Source organism: Lutjanus erythropterus, chromosome 9, assembly GCF_056507025.1.
Source record: "Lutjanus erythropterus isolate fLutEry1 chromosome 9, fLutEry1.hap2, whole genome shotgun sequence".
Taxonomy (NCBI): Eukaryota; Metazoa; Chordata; class Actinopteri; order Lutjaniformes; family Lutjanidae; genus Lutjanus; species Lutjanus erythropterus.
This window is the reverse complement of record NC_139325.1, coordinates 30,167,010-30,179,366: the sequence shown is the minus strand read 5'-3', so window position 1 is coordinate 30,179,366 and position 12,357 is coordinate 30,167,010. Positions and strand designations below refer to the sequence as shown.

The 12,357-nt window shown below is 40.4% G+C and overlaps 1 pseudogene across 1 annotated transcript; it reads left to right on the top strand.

Moving 5' to 3' along the window:
- The first annotated feature begins 299 nt into the window (after window positions 1-299).
- On the top strand, window positions 300-2,570 carry LOC146321799 (uncharacterized; annotated as a pseudogene). Its single transcript, XR_014771366.1, has 3 exons — window positions 300-360; window positions 464-522; window positions 1,628-2,570. The product of XR_014771366.1 is annotated as an uncharacterized LOC146321799 (transcript).
- Window positions 2,571-12,357: the final 9,787 nt, after the last annotated feature.

Here is a 12,357-nt window from a genome sequence, read left to right as displayed (position 1 = left end):
CCATAAATATTTGCTTGACTTTTCCCCCCACTGCTCCCACTGCCATGTTTTAAATGTGTGTTTCACTTCACTAAGATGAAAAATAAACGCAAGTGTCTTGTTTTGTCGAATTCTGCTGCTAGCAAGCATTTTAACTAATTGCCTGTAATGAAGCAATTTGCCGGTGGCTGACTGGATTCACTGGTTGAGTTTTGGTCTCTATGACAACCAGCTGTCTGTAATTAGTAAATCAAGCCAGGGTGAGGTTTCGGGCACTGAGAGTGGCTGCAGAAGAAGTCAAGAGTGGCACGTGTTGCCTTGCTATGAAGTTTTTGCTGACATAACTGCAGGGATGTGTGTACCTCTGGTGGTGTTTCTCAGGTATTTTAAACATGAATGTTTCCTGTGGTCAAAAAAAAAACAAAAAAAACAGTTGTATTTGTTCAGTGCTGTGCTGTTTGACAGTGTTTGTTGTCTTGAGCAGCTCCGTTGTGCTTCACTCCGTGTCAGCTGGAGGTGTGTATTGTGCCAAAACAGCGAGAGGTATGTAGTGTGCTTTGATTGATGTTACTACTTTTCTTATAATTACCAATTAGTGGGTATATTTGACATTTTAGAATAATGAAACCACACAGAGAGAAATGAATAGAGCTTGTTAAAGCCACTTGAAACCAAAATCCACAATAGCCTTCTCACTATGCAATTAGGGTCCTACAATACTGAACACCTAAAATGTATTGGAAATTAGTTTTAATGAATTTCTAATATTGCTTATTTAAGTTTATGTACACTTTCCTGATATTAGGTTTGAATTGGGCATAATTAGGCTTAGACATTATTATGAAAATTATACCATTGATTCTCTGAACTAATCACAAAAAATCCACATCAGTTGTCCCAGCAAATGAGTGCAACAAAAACCTCTCTCCTCCCATTTTATCTGTTTCTTTCAGTGTCAGCCAACTCAACAACGGGGAACTGAGGCCATCATCTTGCTCCAGACTCCTTTGATAAAAAAACAGTGAATTTATGTTGTTTTATGTGTATGCCATATTCAGGCTATTTGGCCGCTTTACTTTGCCATCAGAGAATCCTTTCTTATGGGGAACTGAAGCTTTCTATGCCAGGCCTATTCAATTACTTTTTTAAAGGGGACAGATTTTAAAAGAAGGTTGAAGTGCCAAGGGACCGGATTTCTATATTTTCTATGTCTGACCTTTGTGTAAAACAAGGCGCCATTTTATTTTCTCCATTTTTATTAGTTTTCACAATAGGAAAAGAAACGTTATGTACAGAAAAAGCAATGCACTTCTGTAATCCTAGATGAGTAGTAGCTTGTATTAATAAATACAGTGTTGCAGTGTTACATCTTTTTTCATTCAGTTTAACTAAATTCCCTCTTTGTAAACAACCAAATTCCTCAGCAGTTTCCCTGATTCGATTCCAGTGTGTGCCCCTTTGCTATGTGTCATTCCTCCTCGCTTTCTTACCTTTCCTATTTATCTTCATCTGTTCTATTAAATAAATGCAAAAAAACACATTTGATCCATATAAGTGGTTCATCACTGTATTATATGTACGTGCATTTTCACTATTTAAAGACACATTTCCAGAGGTGTTAATACTTGTGCATGTTGTTCTGCTGTAGCCCGTGCAGCTGCCTTGGGTTTGGATTATCCTGGAGTCCATGGAGCCGCTGATCTCTACGGACCAGCTCATGATGGGATGCACCCCGACGCAATGCCGTTCTGGCCTGAACCTTACAACAGCGATGATGGTGAATCAGCTGAGAGAGAATCCTATATGGCGTCCTCCAGCGTGGGATCCAATAATGGCAGAATACAAGCTCACCCCAGGAGTTATGAATCTACATTTCTACTGAGCCACGGCGCTTACGACCCAGTTCAAAGTGAATACACCACCGACCAAATGCTTCCCAGAGGACAGTCAGTTATTAACCGCAAGTCCAATTTTAAGGAGGTCAAGCATGTTGCCCCTCCAACTCTGGCTGAAGCCCCGGGCCGGACTGACCCTGTGAATTGGGATCCTCAAGGTCACAACAAACCACTCGCGTTTGTCTACAGTGACCGTGACCTTGCAGTTGATGCGTCTGTCCCAAATAGACGTGGCGGGTCTCTGAGTGGGCTCCCCCTGCCCCAAAGCCGGGGTCGCGGCACTTACCAGAGGGGTCTAGCTGGGTACGACCTACGAAGACAAGTCCCTGTCCTCGGCTTCACCAACAAAGGCCACGTCAAAGCAATGATGAGTCGAGCTCCTGCTCTCGGTAGACAGACGAGGATTAGGTTCCCTGGCCATCTTGCTCAGCCTTCGCACAGAAGCCTTGATGTCACAGTTTTTTCAAGGTAGCCCTGCTCTTAGACATATGACAAAATCCAAATCAGGTCCGATTAGAATAAGTCAGCAAGCTAAAGGGGTCTGACACATAGCTTAGCTGTCTTGTCAAATTGTGTCCCTGTGAGGAGTTCTTCAAGTTAACAGGCAAGCATTTTGTGAAGGAAAAACAATGTGATTTCAGAAGCTATTTGTCTGGTTTTCCCTAACCTTTACTGAAATAAACGATGTCCAACTCATCAGTGTACAAGCTCCTGATTTGTCCTCACCTGTGGCTCTAAAACAAGTCTCATCATAAAAATAAACATAAAAATATAAATGATTATAATTTTCAGTGCCTCTCTTCCTTTTTCCCCCCCTCCAACATGTTACCAGAGTGCCATCTGTTGGTTCTAATGGGTACATATCCTTTTGGCTCACATTGTTGTACACAGGTGCTGCTTAACAGAAGGTCAGCCTTTGACAAATCCCATAATCTGTTTACAATCTGTTGTTTGCAAGTACTACTAGTGGTTATGCTAATTTCTCCAAATAACCTTGCTCTTTCAGTGATGGCATGTTTCAATGGTGGTCTGGCATTTGTGATAGAGAAAATGAGGTGTTAAAATGCCGCCTTAAGATTTTAAATTTGGATAACTGTCAGCAAACATTGAATATTTATCCCCCACACGTGTTCTTTTTCCAAAGGCAAGCAGGAGCTAAAAGCACAAGTGGGTTTTCTAAGCAAGATTAATTGAAGTAAAGCTCATTATGTCAACCCCCTGGCTTTGATTCCTCGCTGAAAGACATTTTGAGTGTGGGAAATGGTCGGCGGGTGAGGTTATCCAATGATTGACCCATAAATCAATCAATCAGGAGCCAGAAAGTGAGTCAGTTATGAGCACTCATCCAGAACACGAATAGGGAAATGAGCGACAGAACAAAGTAAAGCAATCAACTGTTTATGGGGAGCGGGAAGGAAGGCAGTGAAGAGTGGCCATACATCATACAGGATGTCAGCAGCTTGGGTGGAAAAAGAGGACGTTCGACAGCAGCAGGCAGCCAGTTTGAAGCCCAATTGGAAACCACAAATTTGAGGAAATCCAAAACCTAGAAGTAGATTGTATTTGTAGATCGCTGCAAATACTTGATGGAGGAACCATATGTCCTGAAAAGAAGCAATGTGGACGGTGCATGTGCTTCACACTCTGTTCCTGTCATCACTGTTAGAATCACACCATGTGGATGGATGCTGTTTGCATATGTACTAAACTATCAAGGTATCAATCATGGTAAATGTACCAAATATATATCTATTATATAATCAAGATACATGGGAGGAGATTTAAAAAGAACTATACCTGACAATGAGTACAATCAAAGCTTTCAAAGATATGTTCCTCGACATAAGATCACCTAATTGGCAAGAATATGCCTGGAAAATTAATATAAGGTATTTTAGAACGCCATCAAGCATAAGATAAACAACTGAAGTTGAAAGTTGAAAACAATATCGACCATACACATTTTTCATACAAAAAAAAAATACAAAACTATTGGTTAAATGTGTTCGACACAATAAAACAGATGTTAGAGAAGGTACTGTATCTAAAAAACACTATATACTCCTGGGAAAACATCCCGAAAGTATACAAAAGGAGGACCTACTATCTTTTTTTTAGATTTTGACAATTCCAGCACTTCAGGCTGGAAAAAATGGAACTTCCAAAGGTAAACAAGTGGCTGGAAACAGTAGATGACATGTATAGTATGGAAAAGGAAACCTACAAAATCAGTAAGAATCAAAAGTTGTTTAAAAAACAAGATGGGTTTTCTTTAAATGAAGTAAGGTAATTGATCAATAATGTAAATAAATATCTATGTTTTGTTTTTAATGAAATTGTAACAGAAAACTTATTTTTTTCATTATGGATCTATATAGGCACTATGTTTTGTGTAAGGGCAGAGGATAACAAAGCAAAAGTGTAAAATAAAATGGTCAACACAGAGTTGCACAACAAAATGAGAGTTATAGTTCTTTCGTGCTACACACACATATTTATTACATTCGGAACAGTATAGGATAAAAATATGAGATCAAATTAAAGTAAAGCAGTATGTGGGAAACATTGTTCAGCAGCTTTCACCGTGTTTGTGCACAAAGTATCATCGATGTAAACACAGAGTCCTCCTCCTGCCAGATTCTTGCGTGGCGCGTCACGTCAGCTTGAATGCGGTCTGCCCGTCAAGTGCAACAGCTTGATGGAGGATGTTCTGGTGGAGCAGGGCTCTGTGTGGGCACAACAGCCTCTAGTTTCCCGCTGCTTTGCCGGCCTTCATTTTCATCCGTTTTATTTTCCTCACCAGACATTATTCAGGAGCAGCTTTACATCTAAGCTAGGTGATCATGGCTCTTATCCCCACTCTCCTCCACTCTTCATTGCATGGTCCGCAGCAGTGTGTCCAGGTGATCTGGCTTGGCGTTTGAAAGACGCTGCATGCACATTGTTGCTTGTTTTAATCTCCGCTGCTCTTTAATGCAAACCCCGTTCTTCCTTTTCTTAATGCCTAAAAGTACTTTTCTGTCACGGGGGACACATGGTTCAGCAAAAAATAACTGATTTAAGGAGAAAAGCAGCAAAATTTGAAGGAGCTCTCAACTGCAGCATTTACATGCACGGCCATTGCCATGTGCCTGTATCCTGCCATATGCATTTAATTCATATAAATGTATCATCTCTACTCACCATCATTTAAACAAGCTGGATTCCTTGTGCGCTCTTGCCACTTGGCTGATTCTGCTATGATACCCTGCAGTGGTTCGCCTCCTAACCCTCAATCAATGACTTAATGACCCCTTGTACAGTTTGAGAAGAGAGGCCAAAAGTCAGAGCAGGTAGGAGAATTGACTGCGTATAAACAACATGTGGGCTGTGGCAACTTAAGATGAACCTGGACTATCTTTAATGCACCAAGTGCATATCGCCAGCAGCACACCAGTTTGATGTTACAAAATGTGCAAAACAGAAGGTCTATTAGCATAAAGTAACTGACAAATAAGTCTGACATTGCGTGGCTTTTTATCAGAACCTCTACCTTGGAATATAGTTTAACTTTTGCATAGAGTCAGATATAGTGGTTGACAAGTCTCAGAGAGAGCTGTGAATGGAAACTGTGAAAGGCCCTGATTGACTGACACGTCCATAATTAGTGCAAGCGCTTTAAATGTATATTATTATATTAATTAGAAGGTATTTACGATGATATATTGTTTTTCCCAGAAATTGTGAGGTCCGGACCCTGCTGCCCCCAATCATTTCTGTCCTTGTTACCTATTTTTGTAAATCACCATCACAACCTTCTATTTTGTCCACCTGTAGGACAAACTAACTAAAATCTCTCTGTTCTTTTGCATCATATTGTGAGGTATTTGTGCCCTAAGATAGACTGAAATCAACAGCTCCATGATGATGAACAAACCCTAAACAGGTATCATTTGTTTTTCAGCTGTATTCACAGTCTTTTTCTCTCTGGCTGTACACTATAGATTGTGCAAGAGGTTTTTTTTTCTGCAAGCTTAGCTTGGTAAGTGATTGTGTATACCTGACTGTAAGTCTGTGCCCTTTATCATGTCTGCCTCCTGAAAATATTTATGCTTCCCTAAAAAATGTGCAAACATTTAGACTGCTTATTCTTTCACAAACCTGAACAATGGGTACTTTCGTGCAGTTTGAAGAAAAGGAAATGAAAAAATGAACAGTGCCAAAATCGCTCAGTAGCCAAGTTAGCAGCTATAGCGGGCACATTTAGAAATGAGCAGCCGTAAATAATAAATAACACTGCAGACCACACAAACAAAGGCCACACCAACACTCACAGCCCTCTGGTTGCTGTTCTTGCAGTTTATCACTTGAATAAAGTTTTAAATCGTCTGGTTTCACAGACTGGCACTGCCTGTGTGCTGGCATCCCCAACAGAATTCAACAAAACGCTCCATGGACCAGTTTAGTTTTGATGTCAGTCGGATCATTGTCCACAGACCAACACACAGTAAAAGTTTATAGAGCCTGCAGAGGAAGTCGTGCCACTCAACTTGGTAGCCAGTGGAGCTTGTGCTGCTCATGTTGTTGGCTTCAGGCTACAAAGTTTTACAAGTGTTTTCTTAAATGTCGTCTGAACGTTGGGATGTGAACGTTATAAGTTAATCCATGTGCACAAAGACACCACATGCATACTTTATCATGGTGATTAAGAACAGAGACTGTTTTGTTTTCTGTGGTGGTGCGTGCAAGTAGAAGACTACTGTTGATTTATGGAAGCAGCAAGCAGCACAGTGACACAGGGCAGAGTTCAGTTCAACAATGCTCTAAAGTTTAATGAAACACATAGGAATATGTACAAAAAAATTAAATAAAACTTGAGACAAGACATGGACAAGGAGACAGGTAAATGTCAAGATTGGTTACAAAGCAGATGGGGTGAGCGGTTTGTGCAGACATGAGTCAAGATCAGATAAAAAGACTGTGTTCAGGGTGTGATGAGAACGGAATGTAAAAAAACATTTCGCAACAGACACACAACTAGGAAAACATCAGGGATGACATAATAAAGAGTTTTCCCACTGTGATCCTTAAAGGGCTGATTTGACTCTTTTCAAACCAACGAAACTCAGGACTCACAATAACTAATTTCACAGAGGTTCCCAAGCTACCTCTGCTTCAATCTGGTAGTTTGCTTGTGTTACTGTGCGACTTCTGTGTTTTAAAATGTTAGTTCACATTCACCAAGTTCACACAACAACGCAAACAAACTAACACATCAAGGCAGCTGTAGACCAGCAATTTCAGTGCTCTGCAAGTTAAAATGACTGTTTTTGCAAAAGGATTCTGGTTATACAAAAAGGCTCTCTGACGACCAAGAAAAGTGGTGAAAATTTTCTGATAATAGTGTGCACTTAAAGGTAGAATCAGCAGGAACTGAACAGAGATGTTCGTAAAGGCACTAGAAAGAGCATTGATTGTCAAACTTCACGGAACATCAAATACTGACATTTTGGGTTGGTAAAGCACCTAAAAATAATGAGAAAATAAGGAAATGCAGGCAGAGGGCACGGTCTCTGCAGGTACACCCACCACCACACATTTCATAAGTGATGACTGAAAACAATGAATCTATACAACGACTTTTTTCTTTTTTTTAAGGAAAATGTTTCATATTATGTCTTTAAAGTAAGATTATTTTAGGTGGCTAAAATATGTTTTGCTGCTGACCCTTTCCACAGCAGTTCATTGGCTTCCGGGCTGGTTCTCTTCTCTGCTTCTCCAATCTGTGGGCGTGCTGACTGGCATCTGCTGTTGGTAATACACTGACTATAGATAAGAACCTCATACAACCCCATTTCAAGTCATGCAAACTATAACATACCCAGAAATACACAGGGGTCCAGGGGACTTGGCAACATTGTACTACAAACAATTAATACTTAATAATTATTAACAATAAATACCTAATCAAACATTACAAATGACAAATGGATAGTAAACTTACAAGACTTACAATCCCTTTCATCAAATAACCTAACTTAACCTAATGCTAAGCTAATAGGTACCCATATTGGTATACTTGGCAAGTACAAGTCAGCAACAGGTCCAACACAACAAAGGAGGTCTTTATGGGTGTAAATACTACGTACTACTCTAAGTTGTAATTGTACCGCTCAATTCTTCAAGGATAACCACCCAAGCTGTTGTTATTACTGTTTTCCAACATGTATCCTTGGGTTCAAGCCCAATGCAGCTCTGACAGACTTGTTCTGAGAGGCAGGAAAGTGCCTTTGTCACTTTAAAAATCTATTGTGTGGGCTGACAAATATCAGTGGCAATCTCCACCATCTGTTAATGTCAGAGTATATTAGTGTGTATCAGCAGAATTAAACCAGGCTGCCACAGTGTGGTGAAACCCGCCTCCTCTTGTTTTCTGATATTAAAAAAAACAGCACTTGAGACCCTGACAATCAACAACAAAGTAGAGGCTGAATAAATACCTGTTGAACAAAACAGTTTTTTTTTTCACAATCCTCTGTTTCAGTGTTTCCCAGCCTGAGGTTAGGACCTTACAAGGAGTCCAGAGATAAATCCGACAGACCACTGAATTATGAAAATAATTGTTACACACAATTTGGTTAATTTTTCTGACTTCTCTTTTCTCTGCTCTTTCTTGTGTAATACTGCATACTTTCACTTCTTCGCTTCAGATGGCAAAATTTCTGCCAAGCTGTCCACAGTCACAACCTGTCACAAGCAGACATTGCTTTATTTTAAAGGCCCAGTGTTTAAGATTTATGGAGATTTATTGGCAGAACAAGGCAGACGTGAAATATAATATTCATACATTTGTTTTAATTGGTGTATAATCACCTGAAAATAAGAATTGTTGTGTTTTGTTACCTTAAAATGAGCCATTTATATCTACAGAGGGTTTGGCTCCTCTTCCATAGAGTCCACCATGTTGCACCAACATGTTTCAACAGTAGCCCAGAACTGGTAAACTGAACTCTGTGACTCTGTGGAGAGCTTTGCTTCTGAGTCATACCATCGCCCCTTTTTGGCTGAAAGCAACCACTCTAATTTGACCGGCTGTGAATACAGATTCTAAGGTTGAAATGCATAAAAATAAGAAAAACATGTTGCTTTTAAGCTATTTGGCTTCATGGCCACCATAGTTTCTTCCAGAGTGTGATGCGCAGTATTTGCAGTCTGCAATCTCACTGCTAGATGCCACTAAATCCTACACACTGGGTCACATAACATAAAATATCGCTGCTCTGTTTCAGTGCACCAAAATCTGTTTCATATATCTTTTTATTTAACTTTTTCTGCCTAACAAAACAAATCCCACCACAGTTTTATTAAAACTCCACCATGTCCTCAGTGTGTTACACTACACATGTTGTAACACACACCTCTTTCAAAGCAGCCTCCATTGTCTTCCTTTACGCAATCTCAGAGAACGGTAGTTATTAAGAATGTGTACTTGTGCACGTATGTCTGTGTGCATTCTGTAATGTGTGCGTGTGTTTCGTGTTCTTCTCCTCTCGTCGTCCCACACGACGCTCTCAGTGAGCCCACTATAGCCTGCCAGCACAGCTGACCTGTGGTAAGGGGGAAATCAATAGTCAATTCCATTTTGCAGCCAGCGTGTGACAGGTACTAGATAGGAGTGGATTGGGTGCATGTTAGGAGCACGAGCGTGAGTCAGAGCACGCCTGACCCTCTCTCTCCTTCTCGCTGTGTCTCACTGTCTCTCTCGACCAAGCCTCACGGGTGGAAACAGCAAACAGTGCAATAGGCCACGCTCCTCTGCGTACAACAGCCCAGATATGTAATCACATTAAGCATCATCTAGTGTGAATGTTGAATATGACAAATGATTGTGATTAGAACTGAATCAGAATCAATATTATCTGCCCAATACATGAACACACAGGGAAACTAACTTGTTTAACTGATGCAGACGGATTACAGCAGAGACGTTCTATTTGTGTGTATTAAATGCATATGAAAGGACGCTTTCTTCAGTCCACATGCAAACAGCACCCATTCACATTCACAGTGACGGCAGAAACAGAATAAACCACATGCACCTTCAACATTGACACTTCTCAGAACATATGATCACTCCATCTGGGAGTTTTGATGAAGTGGGTAGTGAGAACAGCACATATCTGAACTGTCACTGCAGAATACATACAGTTTCAGTTTCACAAGTCTGTAAAAATATACTTTGGACCAGACTGAAATATCTCAACAACTATTGAATAGCTTGGCACAATGATGAATAATGACAACAGACATTCTATAAAGACTCCTTCATGTTCATGACAGGTATCATGACATGGTTATGACATTGTAATAATGGTTTCATGCACACCCTTTCAAATAAAATGTTACCACTTGGACAACACACTCATAATGATATGTTGTGTAAAACATGAAAAAAGCAGAATGCAATAATTTGCTAATCCTTTATGACATATACTCAGTTGAAACCAGTGCAGTGACAATAATATATTTCGTGTTCTCAACAGGTAACTCAGGTCACAGGTGATAGTATCATGGCTGGGTATGAAAACAGGCAAAGTTCACCACCTTATGAAACATGATTATTACTCTGCATCCCTGCAATTTTTCCTCACTGTATTCCATTAACATTTGTTGATGTGATGACCAATTTTTCTCAGCAAGGCTCACTCACCTTATAACACACTAAATTATACTGTACATTCAAACATTAATACTTTCCAGTCTGGTTCTAGCAGGTCTGGCATCAGTAATGACAGCTTTGAGGCAGGTGTTTGAGTATTTAATAGCACATAAATATCTTTGAGTCATTGTTCTGAGGTTGAGAACACTTTCAGGACTTGTTGACAAACAATAGATGCAATCTGTAATGTGCTTTGTTCTTCAACCCAGAGTACAGTATATTGATTTCGACTTGCAGGGTTGAGTGGAGTGGTGCAACTGTAGTATGGCATTGTTTCAACAGAAGGCACTGGGCCTAAAATATTTTTAGATTTGAATGTGAGCAACCATGATTAGCAGAAGCTGTGATTACAGCAGTTGTGATTGCAGTTAACTACTGTAATTCTCTGTATAATAGTGGATAGATATGAGAGGATATTTCCAGCGGTGGCTAATTTGGGGCTAGTCACATCTCTAATGTGAATAAGAATCTAAAGACGAGACAGCGTTCTATTAAGTACAGTACAAGAGCCGTAATCAAACCTAGCAAAGCTTCATCAGTTCAACTTAGCTTCGGGGCCCTCAGCTAATTTTACTGCTCAGTGAAACGTAGCATGTAATACCCAGTGGATGGAGAACACTTCGTTCATTATTGCTGATTAGGAAAAAAGATCAAGCAAAATATGTCAACGCATGATAACCAGTTAATGTATTTTTAATTAGTGGCTGCTTTTCTTCGCTCCTGTTGATTCCTATTCAGAAACCTACCACTGTGTGCATTTAATTCCTCCTCCAGCGGCCTCTTGATTAACAGTTAGCTTCCATTATGTTGTTGAGGGCGGCGGCGGAGTGACCGAGCAGGGATGCAGCTGTTAGATTAAAAGTTGAGTGGGTGAGCTCACTGGCTCGCCTCGTGCACCATTTGAAATGAGGCCTCAGCCAGAGAATCATTTTACAATTTAATAAGCTAATAAACGTGATATGGCAAGTAGTTTCGAGTGCCCTTGGGGGGTCAAGGCACAGTTTACAATCCCATTTAAGAGCTTGTTCTATTACCATGCTGACAAAGGCCTGGACAGGCTCAGAGAGGGAGATGACTGCGATTTTGAGGCTGCCTCGGTGATACAGCAGATCTGCTACTTCAGAGGTCGTTCTCGACACAGACGGGTCAGCCTGAACCAGACTTATTGCATTCTTTAAGACGGCTCCCTGGTGTCATATTGTAGGGCATTTGACAGCTGCTGTAGTAACACCTTGTGGAAATAGACCATCAAAAAGCGATGGAATAAGTTCTCAGATCTTCTATTTAAACCTACTACAGTTTTTAACAGGTTATGAAACAGTCTTAATTTATACTGATGCCTCTGTATGACCTACATAAGCAAAGGAGACCATCAGCAAGAATGGCTGTTTCTATTTTTTTATCCTTAAAGGGATAGTTCGGATTATTTGAGTAGTAGTCCTTGTATTGCCTGCAGTAGACGCCAGTTCAACTGCCCCCAGTTTTAAGAAGCAGAGAGGAGCATCAGTACCAAAGGTAAGCAATATGGACGGGATCACCAGCAGAATGTATTTTAACCGCAAAAAAAATACACCAAAACACAGTTTAAGTGCACTGCTGTGACAGGGCACTGCCATTATGAAAGGAAAATATCACTCTCTGCACTCTATCACTCTGTCACGTGTGAACTACCCATTTTCTAGACTGCAAGCATGACGTCAGCATCACACTCACATGATGACATCATCATCTGAAGCGTCAGGATCCATGTTGTTCGAACATTTCAAAGTGTAAGCAGCAAATAAG